A 21177-nucleotide genomic window follows, 5' to 3' on the forward strand; every position below is an offset into this window, starting at 1 on the left:
AACAACACACTCTTCACCCTCTTAAGGTAATATTGACACTACTAACCCTTCACATTCTACTCTGCTTAGGCACTTGCAACTCCCTATCCCATACTATGGCTACACACATCCCTTTAAAACACAGGAAATGCTTTGCACAAGCTCAAAACACCTTCCTCCACTCTAATATCCTTACACCCACATCTCTCTCACTTTGCCTCCACCATTAACAGTCAGCCTAACTTCATTTATTTAACTTGTTGCAGGAGAAGTTGCTGCATAATGACAGGTGGAGGCAAAGCCACCTGCAAATTTCACACCCCCCACAAGGGAAAGGCCAGAGAGCTCTTGGGCATGTCGCCATAGTTGAATCTGATGCTGAGGTTGGTGGAATTTGATGCCGATGTCAGGTGAATAACTCAGCACCTACAATCGTGCCCTGGCAGCTTTAAGCACAACCACACACATAACCTTCATCCGCTTTTTCATCTCTCCTTCATCCCAATTGAACCACGTTCACCCCTTCTCACTATCTGCCATCCTTTCCTATAAAATCAACACAGCCACATGAATCTCCAATAGAAGAGGACACAGACAAAGAGGAAGAAGTGGATCTGAGCCTATCCTTCCCACTGATACAAGATGTAAAAGTTCCGGTGGAGGAGAGCAGACACCATACCTGGCCGTAAAGCCAGCATATTGATTCTGCCCTGATTTGTTCTTCAAGGACATCAAGAAATGGCTGCGCGCACTGGATACAGCAAAGGCTATGGGCCCCAACAACATCCCGGCTGTTGTGCTGAAGACTTGTGCTCCATGTAGGGTGGCGTGTGGCCAGTCAGTTATGCCCCTGACTGCCTGTGAGTGGTTCGAATCACTCCCACACCCCTGGGTTCTCGAAAACGAGTAGACAATTGGTTTGGTACAAGAAAACTGTGAACTTTATTAAAACGATGATAAAAATTACAAATCCTGAGAAATCACTATGTATTCACAGGCTTATCAAAAGAATACACTTAAATGGGAATGGGGAACACACGGCACATCGAGGGAAAACAATTACATTAACAATCCCCTGATCCTTATCCCACCCCTATACCTAACTAGATTAAGCTAATAGAGGCCAGGAACTTATGCTCACCAAGTCAAAATCTGCTGAGTTAAAACGGTTGTGGGGTTTGGGGTTCGCTCTTTGTGCTCTCTGGGGCCTGCCGTCGTCACATGGTCTCAGGGCGCTGCAAGGGCGTCGTCCAGGTAAAGTACCCTGAGATTAAAGTCTTTGCTTGGGTACTTTACCTCGCAGGGATGATGGTTCTTCTTCTTCGGGTGGCAGCAGTTGAATTTTGCATGAAGATAGTCGCAGGTTTAGCTGGGTTGAAGGCCCGATTATTCAAAGCGTTCTTCAATCTTCTTCCAATTCATCTCGTCTCATCTCATCTCACCTCGTCTCGTCTCGTCTCATCTGGCTTGGTCTGCCCGTGTTTGCCTGGTGCGATACCGGGCGTCCCTGATGGATTTGGGGAAGATACGGGCGGTGGCCAGGTAGCAATCGCAGGAGGAAGAGAGCATTGGTTACCGATGGGCCTACAATTATACTCCTTCCGAAGGCCCTTATCTGCGCGCCAAATTAGGTCAGTCTATTGTCCAATTTAGGCGGGCTCGTTTAATATAATTATACCAATCTAAGTTAACTGGCTTTAGATGACCGTTTATCGCACCTGATGGCCCCGATGTCCGGGTTGTATTGTCATTAATGCATTTTAATCGGCCTGTCCAGCCTTGGTGGCTCCCTTGAGCTGTTTCCGATTATTTATGCAGACAAACTAATGGCCTTATGTTTAGGCCTAACTGGGCTTGATCTGTTTCGATCTGATGCAATGCATATTCGGTGTTTGCCTAGCTGTCTGGCTTTTCAAACACAAAGTCCTTTTCATAGAAAAGCATTTTAAGTTTCGATTTCCCAAAGCTGCCTGTTTGTGCTACAGAGTCCAAGCTTTTACAGGCTTTTGGTCACGAGGTGCGGACGCCATCCTTTTGGGTATCCCTTTTAAAATTGTCCATACAGGGTCCCTTTTATTAATAACGGGGGAATGTGGGAATTTTGAGAACCTTACATCCAGAACTAGCTGCGCCTCTAGCCAACCTGTTCCAGTACAACTACAACACTGGCATCTATCTGACAATGTGGGAAACTGCCCAGGTATGTCCTGTCCACAAAAAGCAGGACAAATCCAATCCGGCCAATTACCCATCAGTCTACTCTCAATCATCAGCAAAGTGATGGAAGGTGTCATCGAAAGTGCTATCAAGCGGCACTTACTCACCAATAACCTGCTCACTGATGCCCAGTTTGGGTTCCACCAGGACCACTCAGCTTCCGACCTTTATTACATGGACAAAGGAGCTGAATTCCAGAGGTGAGGTGAGAGTGACTGCCTTGACATCACGGCAGTATTTGACCGAGTGTGGCATCAAGGAGTCATAATAAAACTGAAGTCAATGGGAATTGGGCGGGGGGGAAATCTCCACTGGCTGGATTCATACCTAGCACAAAGGAAGATGGTTAAGGTTGTTCAAGGTCGACCATCACAGCCCCAGGACATCGCTGCTGGAGTTCCTCAAGGCAGTGTCCTAGGCTCAACCATCTTCAGCTGCTTCATCAATGACCTTCCCTCCAACATAAGGTCAGAAATGGGGATGTTCGCTGACGACTGCACAGTGTTCAGTGCCATTCACAACTCTCAAATAATGAAGCAGTCCATGCCGGCATGCAACAAGACCTGGACAACGTTCAGGCTTGGGCTGATAAGTGGCAGGTAACATTCGTGCCACACAAGTGCCAGGCAATGACTATCCCCAACAAGCGAGAGTCTAATCACCGCCCCTTGACATTCAACGGCATTACCATCGCTGAATCGCCCACCATCAACATCCTGGGGCTCACCATTGACCAGAAACTTAACTGGACCAACCACATAAATACTGTGGCAACAAGAGCTGGTCAGAGGCTAGTTATTCTACGACGAGTGTCTCATCTCCTTGTAGGATTCGCAAAATTGGACTTTATATTAATAAGGGTCAAATGGCAGAAGAGGCCATGATTTTAAAGACTGTTTTAAAAGAAGCCCAGAAAAAGGGGCATACAAAATGGCCACCAGACCATGTGACCGGCTTATTGGGACACTTTAAAATGGTTCCTGCGAATCCTCAGACAGCTTTGTGGATTCAACCCACAGCAAGTTCTGGAAGCCGTTTCTGAGAGAACGAAACCAGACCCACACATATACATATGGATTAGATGCAGATCCAGTCAAGATCGGCCTGGAGACAGAGGCCATCTAAATGTTGACCCAGACAAAAGGGGACAATTTCATATTCATGAGAACAGCACCAAGGACTAGATAACGAGATCAGCAGGACATTAAAAACAATGAAGGTCATTCCAGACCAGAGATGGGCCTTTACCGGCCATCGAAAACATAAAAAAATATAATAACTACCCCGCTGTGCTCCCAGCCCGCCAAAGTTAAACAAAGACTAACCTGATTTTGGGCGGGAAGTGGAAGCTTCTAGGGGAAAAGTATAACTGGAGGAGTTGGAGTTGTACAGACACTCACGCAGACTCGGGAAACTCTGAAGGAGACACCGGAGTTGTAGTTGCGGAGACAGTGGTGGGTGAACAGGAGTTGCTTCGGGAGAAGATCAGCAAACTCCTCTCCACCATCGGAGGAGGAAGAAGAATCAAGCCAACATCAAGAAGGCCGTTTCGAAGCCGGCGTCCCGCCCCGGGGAAACACATCGGGAGATCATCGACCATCCCCGGGCCATTGCCGAAACGAGAGGCCTTCGACCCAACTTGGGAGAAGAAACAAAAAAATAAAAACCCCAAGAGAAGAAACCTTCCAGCCACTCCGGCTCGAAAAGAGACAATAACGAACAAAGGAAACCTATGGGAGCCAGCCCAAGGCTCCTCTGACCAGGGTCGAGCCGACGGTCCCCGACCCCGCCAACATCCAGGCCCGCCGGTGTCCAGCCGCCCCGACCCCCAGCTCAGGAGGGAGGTGTGGCGTAGCTCACAGGGGTTTCACGATCCACGAGGAGACGGAGCGCCTGAAGGGACCAAAGCACAGACTTGAGTTCAAAACCTTGCACTTCCTAGTGGGACTGGGGAGCATGTTTCTGGCCCTTCACAATCAGATCTAGATAGGTTTAATAAGGGGGTGGATTTAAGGGTACAATTAACATGAGTTGTTGTCCCTCGATGTTCCGTGTGTTTCCTTATTTCATGATGATCTTTGTAGACTATAAGATGCCTGTATTTGCCTTTAGTTAGTACTGTGTCGTTATGATTAGTTTTGTGTTTTTCCCTCCCATGTACTCTCTTATCTGCTTGCATTTGATTTGATATTCTTCCTTATGCAATAAAATTTCATTTTGTTTAATCAAACTTGGTCTACAAGAGTTTTCTCTACATTGTAGTTCCTGCCCCAAAGTCCAGAGTATAGAATCTAAGGGGCGAGTGGGTCGAACCACTCAAGGTTTTACTGTGCAAGAGAGAGAGGCCTCTAGAGAGAGAAACCTCAGGGACATCTCTCAAGGAAAACCCCTTACATCCTGACTCCCCAAAGCTTTTCCACCATCTACAAGGCACAAGTAAGGAGTGTGATGGAATACTCTTCACTTGCCTGGATGAGTGCAGCTCCAACAACACTCAAGAAGCTCGTCACCATCAAGGACAAAGCAGCCCGCATGATTAACACCCCATCCACCACCTTAAACAGTCACTCCCTCCACCACCAGCACACCGTGGTTGCAGTGTGTACCATCTACAAGATGCACTGCAGCAACTCGCCAAGGCTTCTTTGGCAGCACCTCCCAAACCCGTGACCTCTTCCACTTAGAAGGACAAGGACAGCAGGCACATGGGAAGACCACCACCTCCAAGTTCCCCTCCAAGTCACACACCATCCTGACTTAGAAGTATATCGCTGATCCTTCATCGTCACTGGGTCAAAATCCTGGAACTCCCAATCTAACAGCACTGTGGGAGTACCTTCGCCAGTCATAGGGCGATTTTGCCAACCCTGGGGAGGAGGGAAAGGAGACGGGACTGCCGGGAAAATGGTAGAATCTGGGGGCAGGTACCCATCCCACCCCCAACCTGCCTCCGTGCCATCCTCCCAGGAAGTGGGTACCCGACCCGTGTCGGGTCCCGTCTTCTCGAGGCGGGAAGGGGATTAGTGCCAATTAGATGCTTGTTAACAGGTAGTTAACAGGCAGTTTTTTTGAGAATCCTTATTTTCAGCCCTGACGTGTGAGCTACCCGACGGCTCTGAACTTCGCCAGGGTCAGTGAGGCGAGCCATGGGTCTGCGGGGGTCAGAGGAGCTGAGATGTCCGGTATGCAGGTGAGCGATGGGTGCATGTGTGCAGCGGTAAGTGTGTGAGGTGAGTCTAAAGTGTTTTAATAAGTTTAACTTACCTTTACTTCTTCCTGCAGGCTTCAACCCTTCAGGTCCCGGGAATCCCTCATCTCACCGGCACATAAAGCAGAATGGCCGCTGAACTATCAAAAGCTGCAGCCTTCTGTTTTCTGCTCAGGAGAGATCTCTAACTGAGCCTGAGTGGAAGGGCTCAACTTAGAGGACAGATTGTCAGTGTTTCACAGCTTCACAGAGCCATCAACCGCTGACATTTCATCTGTCAAAAGCTCTTGACAGATGAAACGTCACTTGCTGATGTCACCTGTAGCCGGATTCCCTTAACTGGCCTGCTAAGCCCACTGGGCGGGCTTAACAATGTCAATCAAGGGAAAATAGCGTGGTTTGGCCACAAGTCAATGGAGGCGAGACTAAAACCCAACAAGAGGGAGTCCCGCCTCCTAAAGCTCCCCATTGAGAAAATCCAGGCCATAGTCATAGGGCTCGATTTTGCCATTGGGGGCAGGTTGGGGCATGTCAGGTGGTTTTCGTGTAAGGACCCCGACTTTGATGTGAAGGGGGAAAAAAGTGCGAGTTTGCCCTAATTGGGCACTGGATTTCCAGCGTGTGGAAACCCCTGGCCCAATGAGTCTTTTCATACAGAAAGTCACCTCCGATGATGTCATCAATGCTGCTGGATTTAAGGCCTGCAAGCAGCCTTGCTTCTTCTGGAGACTTTAAACTTTATGCCCATTGTTGTGATCGCTTCATTCAGCAACTATGTCCAGCAGTAGGCCAAAGTGTGTTCCAAGGTTCGATGAGGCCTCCCTCTAAGCTCTGGTGGAGGGAGCAAGATCAAATAAGGAGGTGCTCTTCCCTTCCTCAGGGAGGAAAAAGCCTCCCCAGCAGACTAAAGCTGTGTGGCTGCAAGTGGCCCAGGAGGTCAATGCCATCTCTATGTACCGCAGAACCTGGCTGCAATGCAGGAAGAGGTATCATGACCTTCTCTGCACAGGAAAAGTGAGTATGACATTCCCATCACCCTCAATCTGATCCCCATCACCTCTCCTCACCAGCACTCTGCCAACCTCTTCCTCCACATCCCACTTGACACTTACATCCTCTTTCTATAGTCACATTCACTTAAATATTCGGCCATGCAGCCCTCGCACTCCCTATCACTTTGATGCAATGACAACAACTTACAACACACAAGGAGGGCCCTTTGTCTTCTTCTAAGCATCTATGCTATGTATTCTCTACACTCACTCCTTCATTCTCACTCAAACTCCACTTGTGTCCCTCATTGCAGGAAAAGAGAGCCCACAATAAGAGGGAAAAAGCAAGGACAGGAGGCGGGCCACCCTCAGTAGCCCAGCTCACCATCTCGGAGGAGGCAGCCCTAGATATCGCCGGTGTCGAGAACGATTTGCAAGTGGGGGACGGACAGACGGGCGCATCACAGCAAGCTGTTGACAGAATAGTTTTGCATCTCTCTCATTGACATTGCATGAATGACTGATAATGATTCTGATGCTCTAACAGATTGACTTATGATCATCTGCACAATTCAATGTACATGCAAACTTTACCTCACATCTCTAACTCTTTCCTTCACTCCCCCACAGGACCACTGACAGCCCCCATCCCCACTGTCCAGGAGGAACAACCTGAGCCTCAAGACTCCTCAGAGGAAGCTGCAACCTCTGAGGGCACAGTGTCAGCTGAATTCAGTGCACACAGCACCAGCACAGACACTCACACCTCGGTGGGACTTTCACGAGATAGAGTAGTGTTGTCACCTGGTGTATCACAGCTCACAAGTGAGCATCAGCAGATGGTGGAGACAGGGACAGCAGTGGAGAGTCCTCGTTGGAGGCTGTAGGACTCTGCCAGCTCAGCTCAGCTGAATGTCGACCCTGTGCCTCTGGGTCCATCCAGAAGGAGAGCGTTGCTGGAACTCCAGGAACAGGTGCAGGAGTCTCTGGTAGTGTTTGTCTCCAGGGTCGCTGTGAGTGTGGAGTGAATAGAGGAGTCCATCGCGAACATGAGCAGAGCCTTTGTGGAGGCATTGGCGCATAAACGCATCACCACGGAAAGGATGGCAACCTCCGTGGAAAGGATGGCTACGGTAGAGGAGAAGATGACTACGGCCATAGAGGAGCTAAGTCACCAGAGTGTTGAAGATATGGTTATTGTTCAAAATAGACTGACATCTTTTGAGGAGCGATGGTCAGCTATTGAGCAGTGCAGTAACGGATCCTCATGGCCCCCCTGAAGTGCAGCAAGGTGCTGTCAAGCCACTTGCTACCTCTGAAGTGGGGCTGACACACGAGAGGGATGTTTGTGGCAGACACCAAAGAAGTGGGGGTTCCTCTCCCAATGCTCACACAACCATGCCACTGCAAAGCCCTCGGACAGAGCCCCACCAGAGTCCTCACCCAACTGAGATGGGCGTCTCAGCCCCTGCACAGCCATAGGAGCAGCAGACTGTTGCCGAGCCCTCACAGGCTCGCGACCCCAGAGGATGCCCGCCAAAGATGTCGAGACAGGAGCAGCAAGAAAGTGAGTAAGGGGCCTCCACTTCTGCTGAAGCCACAGAGGGAGCACCACGTAGAAACACGCATAAGAGGAAGATAAAGCACAAGTAGTCACAAGGGTCGTCACTTGGGCGTTCTGTTGTATTGTTTTTTGACAAGCCACCCTTGTAATATGATAAACAGATTTGATGCCAAACTGTTGAAGTTGTGGCCTGTGTCATCTCGCAAATGGGGTTTCCACATTGAGGGCTTAGGGTGACTTGCAATTGTCAGTATGGTGGTCAGAGTGCTAGGAATCCGCAGGTTCTTGTCCATTGTCGATGCTCTGGTAAGAAGGTGCGAGGCAAAAGTGTTTGATTGTGCAGGCTAAGCAAATCTGGCCAGCATGAGTGCATCCCTTGCATCCCAGGCAGCAATGTGGTCGTGCGCTAGTGCCTTCTGGCCTGTGTAGCTTCAGGTGGGTGAGCAGCAGCTTGGCGCTCCTGTTGTTGCTGCTGCTGTTGGTGCTGCTGTTGTTCATGGTTCTACTGATGCCACGGCTGATCTTCGTCTGAATCTGATGTCCAGGAGGAAAGGAAATAAATGATTCCCATGCTTCTGGTATATGCCTCAGTTGAGGAAGGGCTCAGTCAAGGTGGGGAGAGGGGTTTCCCAGGAGGTCACACTGGAGATGGATGTTAGGCTCCAAACATCCACAATAATAAGTAGGCCTGCTAAAAGTTCCCCCAGTCCTGAGACAACAAAGTTCTGCCACCTGCAAATGATCATTGGTGAAAACTCCTTTTTAATGGTGGAGCTGCAGCTGTTAGTAAGTGTAAAGTCCGCGCCTCAATCATACACGGACTTCGGGAGAACAGTTTAACAGGTACTTACTGAACAAGAGGCAGCTTGAAACTGAAACTACAGAAGCCTGCTAGGGCCTTTTATACAGGGGTGGTCACTGCCGGTACTGCAGTCTAGACCAGTTATTCCCTTAAAGGGACATACACAACAATTCCTCCCCTTTTAGATAAACAGTACATAACATTCATTTAACTACTAAATAATAACTAATTACAATTACAATTTTCTCAGTAATATATACATCAACTGAAATAGTCATTTATAAGTTCAGTCTTTGAGGAGGCTTCCTGATCCGGACTGGATAGCGCCTTTCTCGAGTATCCTGTTCTGGCGGTGGAGTCAATTCTGGCTCATTGTCATTGGTTGGTTCGTCAGCTTCCAATACCCCTGCTTCTGAGGTAGACGCAATCTACTTCGGGCTCATTACCAGGTGCACATGCTTGTGGTACAGGTTTGGCTTGTTCCTGTGACTCTAGAATCTGGTCAGCATGGCGTCTCACGATGCTCTCTCCAACGTCCACTGTGTACATTAGTGGTCCCTGCTGTGTGCATATCGTGCCTGGCTGCCATTTTTCTGTTCGGTAGTCGCGGGCCAAGACTGGTTGCCCTATCTTGAAGCTCCTGGTTGGCTTCTCATTTATGTGCTGGAACTGCTTATCCTCAACATCTCATCTTATGTTTGGTTTGAGCAAATCCAAGCGACATCTTAGTCTCCGGTTGAAAAACAGTACGGCTGGAGTTTGGTTGGTTACTGCATGGGTCGCATTCCGGTAAGCAAACAGGAAGTTATCCACCTTGTGTTGCAGTGGTATGTCATCATTATACATTGCCTTTATGGCCTTTTTAAAGGTCTGAACAAACCTCTCAGCCAATCCATTTGTGGCTGGATGATATGGGGCAGATGTGTAATGTTTCACCCCATTATTCTTCAGGAACCTCCGGAAATCTTCAGACATAAACTGTGGGCCATTGTCGGAACAGATCTGTTCTGGCAACCCATTCCTGGCGAAGATGGTCCTTAGGACTGCAATAGTTTTCTCCATGGTGGTGGAGGACATTTTAATGACCTCTGGCCATTTCGAATGGGCGTCCACAGCGATTAGAAACATTGAGTCCATAAATGGACCAGCGAAATCAATGTGTACCCGTTGCCATGGAGATGAGGGCCACTCCCATGGATGTAGCGGGGCCTGTGGTGGAGCGTTTTGGACCTTGTGGCATCCTATGCATCTCTTGGTCATATCCTCGATTTCTTTATCGATTCCCGGCCACCACACAAATGCCCTGGCTAGGCTCTTCATTTTTACCCCTCCCAGATGACCCTCGTGAAGCTCATTGAGTACTCTATCTCTCAACTTGGGTGGAATTACCACTCGGGATCCACACATCAAGGTTCCCCAGCACACTAACAGCTGTTCCCTCCTTGGCGAGAATGCTGGCAACAGTGAGTCGCCATATGCTGGCCATCCCTTCACCGTCAAATCATAGACCTGAGAGAGTGTCGGGTCATTTCGGGTTTCCTTCTCAATACTTGCGTTTGTAACAGGCAAACATTCAACTATGGTCGCATGGAATATCTCCACCGGGTCCGCTGCAGGTGCTTCTTCCGCCGTAGGCAACGGTAGGCGTGACAGCCCATCAGCGTTTCCATGTTGTTTCGTACCTTTGTACTCTATGTCATACTGATGTGCCCCTGGAAAAAGTGACCATCTTTGCAGCCGTTGCGCCGTCATCACCGGAACGCCCTTCTTTGGGTTAAAAATTGAGACCAGGGGTTGATGATCAGTCAGTAGGGTGAATTTCTGCCCGTGCAGATAGTGATTGAAGTTCTTCAACCCCCACACCAGGCTGAGGGCCTCCCTGTCAATCTGGGCGTAGTTACGCTTGGCTGAGGTTAGTGAGCGTGGTGCAAAGGCTATTGGCCTCTCTGAACCGTCATGGAATTTGTGTGACAGCACCGCTCCAATGCCGTAAGGTGACGCATCACATGCCAACCGAATCGGTAGTGTTGGGTTGTAGTGGGCCAATACTTCTTTTGAAGTGATTAGGCATTTACATTCCGGAAAGGCACGCTTACACTCATCACTCCATTTCCATGTTACACCAGTTTGAAGGAGGGTGTTCAGTGGGTGCAGAATTGTAGATAAATTCGGCAAGAACTTATGGTAGTAGTTCACCAACCCGAGAAACGACCTCAGTTGCGACACATTTTCTTGTGCTGGAGCCTTGACTACAGCCTCAATCTTGTCCGGCGACTTATGCAACCCTTCCTCATCAATCATGTGGCCACAATATGAGATTTGTCTCCTGAAGAACTCGCATTTGGGACGGTTGGCTCATAGCCCATATTCCTGCAATCTCGTAAGCACCTGTTCCAGGTTGGCAAGGTGTTCATTGTCATTTTCGCCCGTAACCAGGATGTCGTCCAAATAACACTGGGTCCCCGGGATCCCTTGCAGGACTTGTTCCATTGCCCTCTGCCACATAGCCGGGGCCGATGCTACCCCAAATACCAGTCGATTGTACTGGTAAAGGCCTTTGTGAGTGTTTATCGTGAGGTATTTCCTAGATGCTTCTTCCACCTCCATTTGTAGATACGCTTGAGCCAGGTCAATCTTTGTAAAACGTTTCCCTCCAGATAGTGAGGCGAAAATATCTTCTAACCGCAGAAGTGGATACTGTACTGTGTGCAGGACTGGGTTCACAGTCACCTTGAAGTCCCCACAGATGCGAACGTTCCTTGGCTCCCCAGGCGTGCTGCTCAATGCTTTCTTCATGACAGGAACGATGGGTGTGGCCCACTCGCTCCAGTCTACCTTAGACAGCACCCCCGAACGCTCCAGACTCTCCAGTTCAGCTTCCACAGCTGGGCGTATCGCGTATGGCACCGGTCTGGCCTTGAAAAATTTTGGGGTTGCGTTATCCTCAATCTTTATGGTTGCCTTTACTCCTTTTAGAGTCCCAAGTCTTTGTTGGAACACCTCTTCCGCGTCAGATAGAATTTGTGACAGACGTCCAGGTGCGACGTCATCATCTTTTTTGTCAGTCACAGTTAGTGCCAGAATGGAATGCCAATCCAATTGTAGTCTTCGGATCCATTCACGTCCCAATAATGGTGGTCCTCCATCTCGTAGTATATACATGTATAGTTTCTGTGTTTCCTTTCCATTATATTCAACTGGCACCCTTATTTTTCCTCTGGGGTAGACCTTTTGCCCCGTGTATGTCTTCAATACAATGGACGTGTCCTTTAAGGGTATGTGTGAGAATAGCCGCTCATAGTCTCGTTGATTCATGACAGTTAGGGCTGATCCTGTGTCCAATTCCATCTTCACTGGGGACCCTGCTATCATGAGGGTGACCCAATTGGTTCGGTGATCTTCTTTTGCGATCACGTTGTGTAACTTTAAACAACTTAGTCGCCTGCTCCCGGAGTCCTTATCACTCTCCTGATCTTCTGAACTACTATCTGTCAGTTTCTTTACTTTCCTGTACTGTTCCTTAGTAGTTCTTGTTGTGTTGGTCTTCTTTCCCGACCTGCAGACTCTTGCTATATGTCCCATTTTCCCGCATTGCCTGCATATTTTGTCTTTAAACCAGCAGTCCTTCTGCTCATGGGTTGTTCTGCCGCAGCGATAGCACTTTTTGGCTCCATACGCCATTTCGTTAGTGCTGTATTTTTGTGGTTTCTGTTGTATTTCCGCAGCTCCCCGTGCTGCTGCTTCGTAGGATACTGCCACACTGAAAGCCTGTTCTAGCGTCAGGTCCTTTTTCGAAAGTAGTCGTTTCTGGGTTCCTTCACTCTGGAGCCCGCAGACAAACTTATCCCGTAAGGTGTCTGCCAGTCCTGCTCCGAACTGGCAGTGCTTCGATAACTTGCATAGTTCCGAAAGATAGTCAGCATTGCTCTCATCTTTGTGTTGGTTTCTTTTATGGAACTTGAATCTTTCTGCTATCAGCAGTGGTGTAGGGCTTAGGTGTTCCTGTAAGATATGAACAATCTCCTCAAAACTTTTCTCCATTGGTTTAGCTGGGGTAATTAAATTCCGCAATAGGCCGTACGTACTCACACCCATCAGATTTAATAATACCGATGCCCTCTTTCCATCAGCCACCTCATTTGCCTCGCAGTACACTTCAATTCTTTCCACATACGTGATCCAGTCTTCTACCTCATTGTCGAAAGCAGTGTTACTGCCACTTTTCGGCATCTTGGGCAATTTAAAATGGCGCCTCCCGCACTTTTGCTTCTTCCCCAATGGAATAAAATGGCGCCTCCCGTGCTTTTGCTTCTTCCCCAACGGAATAAAATGGCGCCTCCCGCGCTTTTGCTTCTTCCCCTTACTGCCACGCTGCTCCTAGAGTTCCACGGGGTAATGGCGGTGACCCGCAGCTTCGGCGCGTCTCGCTTTCCTTCCCCCCCCGTTTAGTTTCTCTCCGCTGTCCTGTTCTCGAGCACCGACTGCGCCCTGTGCGCTCCACCCTCTCTCTCTTGTTTTCTTTTCCCGGCGATGCTGCGCGGCCCGATTTGTAGAGCCGCTCGATCGAGCTTGAGCCCGCTGCAGTCCGGAAGGGTCAGCGCGCTACCTGCTACCAGCACGATTCGCTGGAACCACAGTCTCTCCCGCAATTCTCCAAACACCGATGGATTCTTTGGGCGGTTGCCCTCGGTCGACGCCCGTTGCTCAGACTACGACCTTCCAGGACCTTCCTTTCAGGCGAGATGCCTGTGAGATGATGCCACACTGCAGGTGAGTTCGAACTTACTCGTCGTCACTGTAAAGTCCGCGCCTCAATCATACACGGACTTCGGGAGAACAGTTTAACAGGTACTTTACTGAACAAGAGGCAGCTTGAAACTGCAACTACAGAAGCCTGCTAGGGCCTTTTATACAGGGGTGGTCACTGCCGGTACTGCAGTTGTGGTGTATGTAACCTGTTCCACCTTAAGAGTACTTAAGCCTGTTCCACCTTAAGAGATGTACTACTTTCTCTGGCTGCTGTACACGTAATACCGGTGGTGACCACCGGTATATAAGCACTGTGTAGTAAGATTGTATTTCATATAGTCCTGACCTCCAACCAGTAAAGACCTGTTGAACTTTAATCTTGTAGTCTGTGTGTTATTAATTACAACTAGAACACACAGACTTTACAGTGGCGACGAGTCAGATTCTTACCCTGCGGCAGTTATATCCACGGCGGCTTCGTCCACAGAACAGATGTCGAAGAGAGGCTTCCACCCTCATCACCCTGCTGGAAGAAGACACGTCGCGCGGCAGACATCGAGAAACCAGAGTGCAGAAGACATCCTGAACTCGAAGCCTCCATCAGCGGCTGTCAGCTATCTTCTTTCTACCTCGGTAGTGGGTAAGCCGGGCAGCGACGTGACCAGAAAGTCGGCCGCGTTGGCTGTACAGACGGGGAGGGAAGACGGAGGAATAAGGGCGGTGAGATCGATCGCGACCGGAGATAAGGGCCGGGCTGCATTCGGGCCGAAAGGCGCAGCGCGGGGACATCAATCGCGGCTGGTGATAAGGGCCGGGCCGCATTCGGGATAAAAAGGCGCAGTGTCTGGGGGCAACTGAAGGCGCGAGAGCCGCGGTGAAGCGGAGACAGCGTCGGGGGAAGGGTGAAGACCGCCAAGCGCGGGAAAACCGCCATTTTGTAGGCGGAGGACGAAGACAAGAGCGCAGAAGCCGCCATCTTGGATAAAAATAAAAAGAAATTAAATTGCAACGATGCCTAAACATGGGAATATTAATACCTTTGATAGCGACATCGAAGATTGGGCTATGTATGTAGAACGCATACAAAATTATTGTAAAGCAAATAAAATCCCAGATGAAGAGAAAGCACTAACATTATTAAACTTAATGGGTGCGAAGACATACGGGCAATTGAAACACCTTGTATCACCAGATGAACCGGCGGATAAGACGTTCGAGGAGATTGTTACTGTCCTGAAAAATCACCTAAACCCCACGCCGCTGATGCTAGTGGAACGATTTAAATTTTACAGCAGAAGGCAGCTGAAGGATGAAAGCAATGCTGAATATTTAATGGAATTGCGTAAGCTAGCAAAGTACTGTCAATTCGGAATGAGACTGACAGAGGCGCTACGAGATAAATTTGTGTGTGGTTTATTAAAAGAAGATACACAAAAGCGATTGCTCGAGGAGAATGAGCTGACGCTTGAGAAAGCGGTCACTATGGCAGCAGCACACGAAGCCGCAGCGAGAGGCATGGCAGTAATGCAGCTACGGTCACCGGAACTCAGTACAAATAAATTGGGTTTGAGTACTGTAAAATGTTATCGTTGCGGAAAGACAACGCACGATCAGAACCAGTGCTGGTTTAAAAACCAAGAATGCAGAACGTGTGGCAGGCTTGGCCACATAGCTAAAGTATGCCGGTCAGGAAAGAAGACCAGCAGCAAAAAGTCACCGCAAGGAAAATACATAAAGGTACACAAGGTGACAAAGAACAGTTCGACCGAGCAGAAGTCAGATTCAGACGCTAGCAGTAATGAACTGGGTAGCTTAAGAGTACACAACGTTGGTAAGGATGCAGATCTCCAGACAATTTGGGTCACCCTTCAGATAGCAGGAGTCCAAGTAAAGATGGAATTGGACACTGGATCGGCATTGACGGTCATGAATAAGAAAGATTACAAAAGGTTTTTCCAACATATTCCCCTACGGGATACGGAGATTATATTGAAAACATACACGGGGCAAAGAGTGTACCCCATCGGAAAGATAGAGGTAAAAGTGGTCCACAAGGGCGAAGAAAGCCAAGTAATGGACTTATATGTGCTACCTGAAGGAGGTCCACCACTACTGGGATGGGAGTGGATTAGGAAAATGAATATGGACTGGCACTCCTTGAAGGCACTAACGGTAGATTCTGGGGAAACAGATGTCAAACCTAAACGATTGTCTAGAATATTGGATGATGCTAAAGAGGTGTTCCAGCAGGGACTGGGAACACTGAGAGGAATTACGGCAAACATCAAGATTGATGAACATGCACACCCAAAATTTTTTAAAGCCAGACCGGTACCCTATGCAATACGACCTACTGTAGAAGCGGAACTGGAAGCGCTAGAGCGTTCAGGTGTACTGTCTAAGGTAGATTGGAGTGAGTGGGCTACGCCCATTGTTCCCATTATGAAACGTCCTTCGAGCAACAAGCCAGGAGAACCAGGGAAGGTTCGCATCCGTGGAGATTTCAAAATCACCGCTAATCTGGTGCTTCACACGGTGCAGTATCCGCTTCCGCGGATTGAGGATATTTTTGCTTCGTTGTCTGGCGGGAAACACTTCACCAAGATAGACCTGGCGCAGGCGTACTTGCAGATGGAGGTTGAAGAAGAGTCACGCCAATACCTCACGATCAACACGCATCGAGGTTTGTACCGGTACAATAGGCTGGTTTTTGGAGTGGCATCGGCTCCAGCAATTTGGCAGAGGGCCATGGAGCAGGTATTACAGGGAATTCCAGGCACACAATGTTACCTGGATGATATTCTGATTACAGGTGATGGTGATGAAGAACACCTCGCAAACTTGGAACTGCTGCTCAACAGACTGAAAGAGTATGGACTTAGAGTTAATCGGCAGAAATGTGAGTTCTTCCAGAAGCGGATCTCGTACTGTGGTCATGTCATTGACCGGGAGGGGCTTCATAAGTCTCCTGACAAGATAGAGGCAGTTGTAAAGGCTCCCGCTCCGGATAATGTCTCTCAGTAGGATTGATTAACTATTACCATAAATTTCTACCAAATCTATCCACGGTACTGCACCCGCTAAACGCTCTTTTACAGAAGGGGGTACCATGGGAATGGAGCGAAAACTGTAAGAAGGCATTTCGCAAAAGCAAAGAATTGATCACCTCAGAGGAAGTGTTGGCTCACTTCAACCCGACACTGCCTATTCGGTTGGCTTGTGATGCTTCTCCATATGGTATTGGGGCAGTACTCTCACACAAGTTGCCAAATGGCACGGAAAGGCCAGTCGCGTTTGCATCCAGATCATTGACCTCCGCTGAGCGCAACTATGCACAGATTGATAGGGAGGCTCTCAGCCTTGTATGGGGAGTGAAGAAGTTTAATCATTACCTGCAGGGCCAAAAATTCACACTTCTGACAGACCATCAGCCGTTGGTATCCATTTTTAACCCTAAGAAGGGTGTTTCAGTGATGACAGCACAGCATCTCCAGAGATGGTCCCTTTTCCTAGGGGCACATCAATATCAAATAGAATTCAAAGGTACAAAGCAGCATGGCAATGCTGATGGGCTGTCGCGCCTGCCACTACCTGAAGAAGAAGAAACGACGAAAGTTGACCCTGTTGAGTTATTTCATTCGACGATCATCGAGTGTTTACCAGTCACCAATGCAAGTATTGAAAGAGAAACCAGGAATGACCCAACACTGTCCAGAGTCTACGAGGTGACAGTGAAAGGATGGCCAACACGTGGTGATCCTCTGTTACCGGCATTCTCGGCAAGGCGAGACCAGCTGTCCGTCTGCCATGGTACTTTGATGTACGGGACAAGAGTGATTATTCCTCCCAAGTTAAGGGAAAGAGTTCTAAAAGAACTGCATGAAGGTCATCTGGGGGGAGTTAAGATGAAAAGTCTTGCTAGGGCTTATGTATGGTGGCCGGGTATTGACCAACAGATAGAGGAGTTGACGAAAAGCTGTGCTGGGTGCCAAAAAGTGCAAAATGCACCTCCGATCGCACCACTACACCCATGGGAATGGCCTTCAGCCCCATGGCAACGCGTACATATTGACTTTGCTGGTTCATTCATGGACTCCATGTTCCTAATTGCGGTGGACGCACATTCCAAATGGCCAGAAGTGATCAAGATGAATACCACTACTTCAGAAAAGACAATTGCGGTGTTAAGAACAATATTCGCAAGGAACGGATTGCCAGAACAGATCTGTTCGGACAACGGACCACAGTTCGTGTCAGAAGAATTCCAAAAATTCTTAAAGAAGAATGGGGTGAAACATTATACCTCTGCCCCATATCATCCGGCGACAAACGGGTTGGCCGAGAGATTTGTCCAAACATTCAAAAAGGCAATAAAGGCCATGAACGATGATCAGATTCCGCTACAGCACAAGGTGGACAATTTCCTAATGGCGTATCGAAACGCCGCTCATGCAGTGACTAACCAAAGTCCTGCCATGATGTTTTATAACAGGAGGTTGCGGTCCAGGTTGGACTTGTTAAAACCAAATGTGCGGAGGGAAGTGGAAAACAAACAGTTCCGGCATATTAATAACAAGTCCACTCGAAGTTTCGAAGTAGGACAACCAGTGTTGGCAAGGGGCTATGGAAACGAAAAATGGCAGTCCGGAACAATTCGGGCCAGACAAGGACCTCTGATGTACACAGTAGATATTGGTAACAATGTGATAAGGCGTCATGCGGATCAACTGGTAGAATCAAGAGCAAGGGTCGAACCCATGGTTGCGACAGAGACAACTGTGGAAGACGTTAATGAACCTGAAGCATCTACCTCGGCAGGGACTGTACCTGATGATGACGTCCAATACATAGGAAACCAACAAGAAGAGTCACCTCAGCAACAAGAATCAGAGACCACTGAAAGGCATTATCCAGACCGAATCAGAAGGCCTCCTGAGAGACTGAACCTTTGAACTGTTTATACCTGAAGTTATATATATGTATATATGTTATGATGTTATGTTAAATGGGGATATGACTATTAAGCTAAAAAGGGAGGATTGTGGTGTATGTAACCTGTTCCACCTTAAGAGTACTTAAGCCTGTTCCACCTTAAGAGATGTACTACTTTCTCTGGCTGCTGTACACGTAATACCGGTGGTGACCACCGGTATATAAGCACTGTGTAGTAAGATTGTATATTTCATATAGTCCTGACCTCCAACCTGTAAAGACCTGTTGAACTTTAATCTTGTAGTCTGTGTGTTATTAATTACAACTAGAACACACAGACTTTACAGCAGTCTAGACCAGATATTCCCTTAAAGGTACATACACAACAGTAAGCAGTCCACTTGTGAAGCCGCCAGGATTAACTGACGTGTTTCAGAGGAAACGTGCAGGACGGACGAAATGTGTTAAAATCAGAAAGGCCTCTCAAAATGGGATTATAGAGGCAATTAACTGGTTGTTAAGGGCCTTAAGGGTCTATCCCGCCTCTGGGAGGCGGGATGGAAACGGGGTCTGAAACCCCGATTCTGGGAAAATTGCTCGGAGGCGGGTTGGAGGTGGAATCGGAGCTGCCTGCCATTTTTTGCGATTTTAACACCTCACATGCCTCCAATCCCACCTCCTCGGTCCTGGCAAAATCAAGTCCATAGAGTCATAACGGCACAGAAGGAGGCCATTCGGTCCATCATGTCTGTGCCGGCTCTCTGTAGAGCAATCCAGATGTCCCATTCCCCCGCTCTATCCCCGTAGCCTTGCAAGTTTATTTCCCTCAAGTGCCTAACCAGTCTCCCCTTGAAAGCATTGAGTAGGTCTCCGCTTCCACCGCTTCCGACGGCAGCGAATTCCAGGTCATCACCACTCGCTGCGTAAAAAAGTTTTTCCTCACATCCCCCTGTATCTCTTGCCCAAAACCTTAAATCTGTGTCCCCTGGTCCTTGCACCATCAACTAGTGGGAACAGCCTTTCCCCGTCTAGCCCATCTAAGCCCATCATAATCTTGTACACCTCGATCAAATCACCCCTCAACCTCCTTTGCTCCAATGAAAACAAATCCAGCTTCTCCAACCTGTCCTTGTAACTAAGATCCCCCATCCCCGGAACCAGTCTGGTAAATCTCCCCTGCACCCTTTCAAGAGCCTTCACATCCTTCTTAAAGTGTGGTGACCAGAACTGGATGCAATACTCCAGTTCTGGCCTAACCAGTGCTTTATAAAGATTCACCATATCTTCTCTACTTTTGTACTCAATACCTCTATTTATGAAGCCCAAGATCCCTTGTGCTTTGTTAACCATTCTCTCAATATGTCCTGCCACCTTCAGGGACCTATGCACATTAACTCCTAGATCCCTCTGTCCCTGCACAGTCTGTAAAACTGTGCCATTAAGTGTATATTGCCTCTCCCTGTTCCTTCTGCTGAAATGCAAAACCCCACACTTCTCTGTAGTAAATTCCATCTGCCACTTGTCTGCCCATTCTGCTAGCCTTTCTATGTCCTGTTGCAGTCGATTGGTATCATCATCACTGTTTGCCACACCCCCAAGATTGGGGTCATCGGCAAATTTAGAAATTCTACTCTGTATTCCAATATCCAGGAACTGCAGCGGTTCAAGAAGGCGGCTCACCACCACCTTCTCAAGGGCAATTAGGGATGGATAATAAATGCTGGCCTTGCCAGCGACGCTCACATTCAATTAACACATTTTTAAAAAATTGAGGAGAAAGACCATTCATTTGGTATGGATTTCTATACTCAGGTGCTGAATATTGGCAAAGTCCTGTTGGGGCAATGAGAGCTGCTCAGCAGTCATGTGCTAAGGTTGGTACTAGCTTCAAGGAAGATCACTTTCTTGGCAACTGGCATAGAAGGAGGCAAGGGTGCAGTATGCTGTTGTAGCCGATCTCTGCCAAAACACCTCCTGTAGTACCTGACTTCGGATGGCTTTTCCAAATAGTCATCCTCCTGTTCTGCTGTGGCCTGCACTGCTTTTTTCTTGGGTGACACTGACTCCTCATCATCCATATTGAACTGTCGTCATTCTTGAAGTGGAAAATTTTGTACAGCACAATTTGAAAGTTGATGAGTCACCTGGTCCATGTGGAATGTGTAGTGTATGTGCCTTTAAGTCAGAACTACTTTTACAGCTCCTGTATACTGTAGTACCGGCAGTGACCACACCGGTATATAAGCTTTGCGCATGCCTCTGTACCCCCAGTCTTGAGACTACCCTCCTCCAGTAAAGACATGTTTATTGTTAATGTACAGCATCCGTGTGATTATTTAATAACAGCATATCCTCTGAATCACGGATCCAACAGTGGTGACGAGTGTTGATTCGAATCTACCTGCAACATAAAAAATAAAATAAAAAATAGTCGAGGCCAGGAACACGGGCGTCGACCACGAGCAACCGCCCAGCCGTCAGGCAGAGATTGAACTTCGCAGGGGAGGCTGTGGAGAGCCGGGCTTGGTTCCCCAGCCACGACGAGCAGCAAGAGACCGACGACAGGTCCAGCGCAGACCCTTCCCGAGCAGCGGCGGCTGGAGCCGACCGACGGCGGAGAAAAAGCCGAGCAGCGTCGACGGGGTAAGACAGAGGGTGAAGAGCGCAGGGCGCAGCCGGGGGTTGAACACCGAGCGGCGTCGAGAAAAAGAAAACTGTTGTATCCGTGTGTTAA

Source organism: Somniosus microcephalus, chromosome 7, assembly GCF_052327205.1.
Source record: "Somniosus microcephalus isolate GS21.2 chromosome 7, FLI_Smic_1.0, whole genome shotgun sequence".
Taxonomy (NCBI): domain Eukaryota; kingdom Metazoa; phylum Chordata; class Chondrichthyes; order Squaliformes; family Somniosidae; genus Somniosus; species Somniosus microcephalus.